Source organism: Oreochromis niloticus, unplaced genomic scaffold (genome assembly GCF_001858045.2).
Source record: "Oreochromis niloticus isolate F11D_XX unplaced genomic scaffold, O_niloticus_UMD_NMBU tig00006776_pilon, whole genome shotgun sequence".
Classification (NCBI taxonomy): Eukaryota; Metazoa; Chordata; class Actinopteri; order Cichliformes; family Cichlidae; genus Oreochromis; species Oreochromis niloticus.
Genome location: NW_020328172.1, coordinates 1 through 5,795, shown reverse-complemented (window position 1 = coordinate 5,795; position 5,795 = coordinate 1). Strand labels below are relative to the sequence as shown.

Here is a 5,795-nt window from a genome sequence, read left to right as displayed (position 1 = left end):
AGCCATTTCTGATTTGGAGATGCAGGCTGCAGATTCTGTCCAGATTATCCCAGCTCTCGTCACTAAGCATCCAGTCTTCACTTATCAAATGTGTAAAATTCAAGGCTGGTCCTTAAAAGCTCCCAACAAGGCAAAAACTGTGAATCTAACCAAAAGTGTATTTCCTGTTTCTCCCACATATTGGATTCCACAGTTCCTACAAGTGATCAAATATACACAGTTTTTAGATCTTGGAGTCCCTTTGCACAGTGATAGAAAAACATTACCATTGGAATAACTGCCCACCCACTTGTGGTGCTGGAAAAATTGCCCTGATCTCTGCGCTTAGGCTCAGAGAGAGGTGAGATTTTAGCCTTTACAAGGAGATCACCCAGGTTTTTGTTCCTCCTGAAGGCTGCAATTGCCTTGTGATCCTGAAGCATATGTGTGTCCTGAGTGAACCTTTGAAAGTTGCTCTTGATAACTCTGACCAATTTGCAGGTGGAGGGAGAATATGTGATCACCACTGGGATGAGGGGAGAAACATCAATTGGCTTGGTCTGCAAGAATGAATTGAAACATTTTCTTAAAAAGGACCAACAGTACCCCCTAGTGGAGAGAGCTGAGAATAAAATCTTGACAGCTTCCCCCAAATCACTCTGTTGAGTGCAGATCCTGTGAAATCTCAGTAATTGGGATTTAATTATCCCTGCAAATGTGTGTTTTGGGTGAAAACTTGTTCTGAACAGTAAGGCATGTGTATCTGTAGGTTTGAAAAAGACTTTAACATCTAATTTGTGGTCATTTGGGAAATTTGGGCCCTTAAATGTAGTTGTGTCTAAAAAATCAATTGAGGATTTATTAATGGTGGATTTCAGTTTGATGGAAGCATTATGGTCATTAAATTGTCATTATTAACATTAATATGAATTATCAGTGTAAATATGCTTTTGCGAATGTCTCCTGTTGTCAGATATCCTGTTTGGATCGTCCACTTTGACTCTTCACAACGTATGTTATATTCTGTTAAATATTTAACCTGTGAGTAAAGGAAACTGATACTCACACTGAGTAAAGCGCCAACAACAGTGATGTTGTTGCACCAGAGTCATGTCTAAAGTTCTGTTCAGTGTTTCTGGTTATTGGGAGCAGAGTGTTTCCCCTACTTAAAGCAACGTGATCAGCAAGTACAGAATCAAACAGGTTTTTAATCACTGTACTAAAGGCACAGATGGGGATTGAACCCATGAGCTTTGGCAGACGAGACCAATGCCTTGCCACTTGGCCACTATGCCACACAGGCTGAGCTTTGTCCATACCGTAACATCATATTCCTCTTGAATTGTTCAATTAAATGAATTGATGAACATGTTTGTCATCTTAGTTGGTTTGAGTGCTCAAAGTAGAGAATCACTGCATAAGAATCAGTCCATTCAAAAGCAACATTCTCCAATATTCCAAAAACCCAGAGAAAGATTGCCAAATGCGAACATCATTCCAAGGAAAGCATGAAAAAATGTTGCAAGCTTGTAAAGTGTTGCCACATTTATAGTGCATCTGGTCAACACCGGCATTATTCTGTTAGAATTACTATCACCCAGTTTCAGCCAAGCTTTAGCAGTGACATTTCACTCCACAATGCTCCACAAACCATCATGGTGGTGTTAAATCATAAACAGTATATAACGCTCTATTACTCAATAAGCAATGGTGTTTTGTAAAACTTGAGTGGACTGTTATTTTTATGCTTGTGTATAATTTCTGACATTATGCAGATGTACTCTTTATAAGGCTGTGGAAACCTGCAGTCAGGTGAAACTGAAGAAGTCACTTTGATGAGTGAAAAAGATGCCCAGAACAGACTTTCGGGAGAACATTGCTCCTGGACGGACTGTTGTTTCTTACAGCTAGTGTCTAGTACAGAAAGGGACTTTTTGTTTCCCTTGTCAGCTTGTATTAAAGGTATAGATGGGTATTGAATCCAAGATCTTCAGTTTACAACACTAACACCTTGCCACTTGGCCACCAGGCCACACTGTAGAACCCCAGCACCGCCATCAGGCCAAACTTTTATTGTAGAATAAATGTATCTTGGAAAGTTTGCATTCAAATCTTTTCAAGATTACTGACACCCTATTGGTTTTTGGTGATGACAGATTTAGTGAATCTTCAAAATCTTTCATCCAATTGTTTTCTAATTTTGGGTGCACGTCTGTGCCCTTTAGAATGAGTCATGTTGATTTTTGTGACCCTAGACATCCCTTTCACTCACCCTTCGTCTTTCCTTATCCAGGCTTGGGACCGGCCACGGCAGAGTTGAAGAAGGGTTTTCTTCTGCTTTATTTTTTTGTGTGAGTCTTTATGTACTTGTTCTTTTTGTTTGTTTGTTTGTTTGTTTGTTTTGGGGGGGGGGGGTGTACATATTTGTGAAACAGAAAATAATGACATCGCTCAAATAATCAGAACATGGAACAGTTGTTGTCCAACAGTCAAGTTTCTTGTCTGCACAAGTGTACACATGGATGAGTGTGTGCATACTCATGCACGCACACACCCACACACACATTTCTTGCACTGTGCACAGGTCATGCTCGTCTTACAATCATCATAGCACCACCACCCTCACCCTCCAAGCCTGGTTTCTTCCTGTTAAAGGGGAGTTTTCCCTTTCCACTATCACCAAGTGCTTGCTCAAAGAGCGTCATATGATTATTGTTGGGTTTTTGGGTTTGTTTGTTTTTTATTGTTACTGTAGGGTCTTTGCCTTACAACATAAAGCAGCTTGAGGTGATTGTTACTGTGATTTGGTGCTATAATATACATATACATTCTGTTTGTTTACATTGTACAGTGTGCCAACTTTTTGTAATTAGTAACATAGTTATTGCCCTTATTGAGCTATAATACAAAAACAACTAAAGCTTTAAAATAAGTGTCAGTGAGCTGAAAAAACAATATTTATACCCAAAACATAGTACAGCAGAATCTAGTATAACATGGAAACACCTACCTGAAACACAGACTTTATGTATTTTAAGTACTTGAGTAAATGTTCCCACTACTATCTGCACTCACTTCCGAAGATATTTAGACTAATGAGAGAACTCTGAGCTCCTCCGCTTCATGTGAGATTCACTTTCCACTGTTTCTTTTCTTTCTTTCTTTTTTAAATCCCTCTCCATTGCATTAATGTCTTGAAATACCAGGAAACCAAGCATCTGCATCTGGAGACTTTTGACTCAAAAGGCAATAAAAACCAAAACAAATGTAAAAAAAAAAAACCAATAACAAAAAAAAATGAATACAGGAAAAATTACATTTTCACAAATGTCAAACATTTTTTAATTAAAATTCCTCTTTTTTTCCTACTAAAAAGTTGTAAAAATGAGTCCAAGGGCATGATGCCGTAGCAGAGGATGTACTTCCTGAGGCAGCTGAAGAAATTCAACCTGCCAACACGGATGATGATGCAGTTCTACACTGCAATCATCGACTCCATCCTCACCTCCTCCATCACCGTGTGGTACGCTGGAGCCACTATCAGGGACAAACAGAGACTTCAGCGTGTTGTGCGCTCTGCTGAGAAGGTGATTGGCTGCAAACTCCCATCTCTGCAGGACCTGTACACCTCCAGGACACTGGGGCGTGCAGCTCGGATCACAGCTGACCCTTCTCACCCTGGACACAGTCTGTTTGACCTGCTCCCCTCAGGCAGGAGGCTCCGGTCCATTCGCACCAGAACCTCTCGCCATAAGAACAGTTTCCATAGAAGCATAGATGCATCTGAACATGTGTAGAGAATGACCGTGCCCCCAAATTGCCAAATTGGTGTCTTAACACCAAGTTTGTTTTTGTCTGTTTGGGAGCTGACACAGTCTCAATGGAGATGGGTTTTTGGGGGGTAGCAGGAGGAGAGAAGCTGCAGAGAGGCGTGTAAGACTGCAACTCTCCTTCCTGGTCCCAACTCTGGATAGTCATATTTTTGGGGGTTTAATAAATTGGTCCATATTTCTAGAAATGAGAGCTGCTCCATCCAAAGTGGGATGGATGCCGTCTCTCCTAACAAGACCAGGTTTCCTCCAGAAGGTTTGCCAATTATCTATGAAGCCCACATCGTTTTTCGGATTCTAAACTGACCGCAGGTGTGAATGTGAGTGTGGATGATTGTCTTTCTATGTTAACCCTGGACAGTTTAACTTGTACCCCTCACTTCATGGTAGCGCAATAAGTGGGAGAACACCTATTCCGACACCCATATCTTAGATTAAGCTAATAGTATTAGTGCGCTGTTATCAAAGGTTACCTGGATTATAGGTATATTCAAAACTTTACATAGAAGAGATAAGAGTGCGTGCGTATATGCTCACTTCTGACGATGATAATATGATAAGGTGTTATCTCATCTGTACTTGAAAGTACTTCAAACACCACATGCACATGCAATGTTATCTGTGTGTCTAACGATCTATAAGTGAGCAAAGACAGTGTTATAAATATTTTGAGTCATTTCTATGCCTTGAAAGTACTTACTCAGTACTTACTCAGCGCACACACAGATATTATATTCAAAATCATAACGGTCACGCCTTCGATTTCTTACCGCTACTTTTCGTACAGCATCCAGGAAATGACGTAGACTGTTTCTACTGCATCATTTGCATTTTACATTCACTCTGTGGGCACATCTCCGCTAAAATCTCATATAAACCATTTCTACAACCACCAAACACAACGAAAACAAGCCATGATTAAAAGAGCAGTTACGTAAATGCACACAAGTCCACTAAACAAACAAAACTGAACCACAAATTCATCAGACCTCATGTAACCGGATAAAGAAAGGCTGGTTATCTTCCAGAGCTATCACCGATTCCAAACACCAAGCTTCACCGCGCTCTGACTAAAATTCACTGAAAGAGCCGCAAAAGAAGACCACAAAAACCACCACAGTTATCTAGAGAATCTAAAGAACAGCACAAATTCCAAAGCATGTAAAACACAGGAGCTGTGTCAAATGTTTCACTTGATTTATACGTTATTTATACCTCGAGCACCCTTTTTTCTTTCTTAATCATTTTTTTTGTTTTTTTTCTCCTAATGTATTCCTTTTTTGTTTACCGACTTGTATTTGTATACATGAGTTGTAAAAGATACTGCAAGCTGTGACATTTTTCCTGCCCTTTCTATAACTGCATTATTATGTATATTTGTTGTTTAGTTGTTCAACTTAAAAAAGTAAAAAAGAAAAAAATATTGGCTCAAAAAGTATTTTTAGGCCTGTTAATAAAATTAAATAATTTCTGCTGTTTAATACCTAAAAAATTCAACTGACATGGTGTTCAATGTGTGCAAAATTGGGCCTTTTTGTTCAACGTCTGGATATTTATGTGTTGGCAGTGCTGTAATTTTTCACGGTTTCACTTTAGAAACATAAAACTTTGCACAGATGATGTTTATACTGAATTTCGGGAATTAAAGGTCTGCAGCTCAGACACAAGCATTTCACTACATGTTGTACCCTGTATGATTGTGTATGTGACAAATAAAGGTTGTTTGTTTCTTTGTTTGTTGTGAAATGTGAACTGAAGCATGTTTTTAAAAGGGTTATATGTTAAAAAATAAATAAAAAAATTTGGCGGGAATAAAATCTACTCACTTTTTCTGTGTTCCAGTCTCAGTAACTTTGACACAGTAATATCTGCTGCAATATTTACACCTCTGATGACATTTCACAAGTGTTAGCTTTCTTTTGATACCACGATTGTATACACAGAGTTTGTAATTGCACTCAATTAATTTGGGGCATTTCATTTTCG

General features: G+C 39.1%; 1 non-coding gene across 1 annotated transcript; it reads right to left on the bottom strand.

Annotated features, from left to right (window-relative positions):
* Positions 1–1,202: 1,202 nt before the first annotated feature.
* Positions 1,203–1,274, bottom strand: trnat-cgu (transfer RNA threonine (anticodon CGU)). The gene has a single exon. It is a non-coding gene; the product is annotated as a tRNA-Thr (tRNA).
* Positions 1,275–5,795: the final 4,521 nt, after the last annotated feature.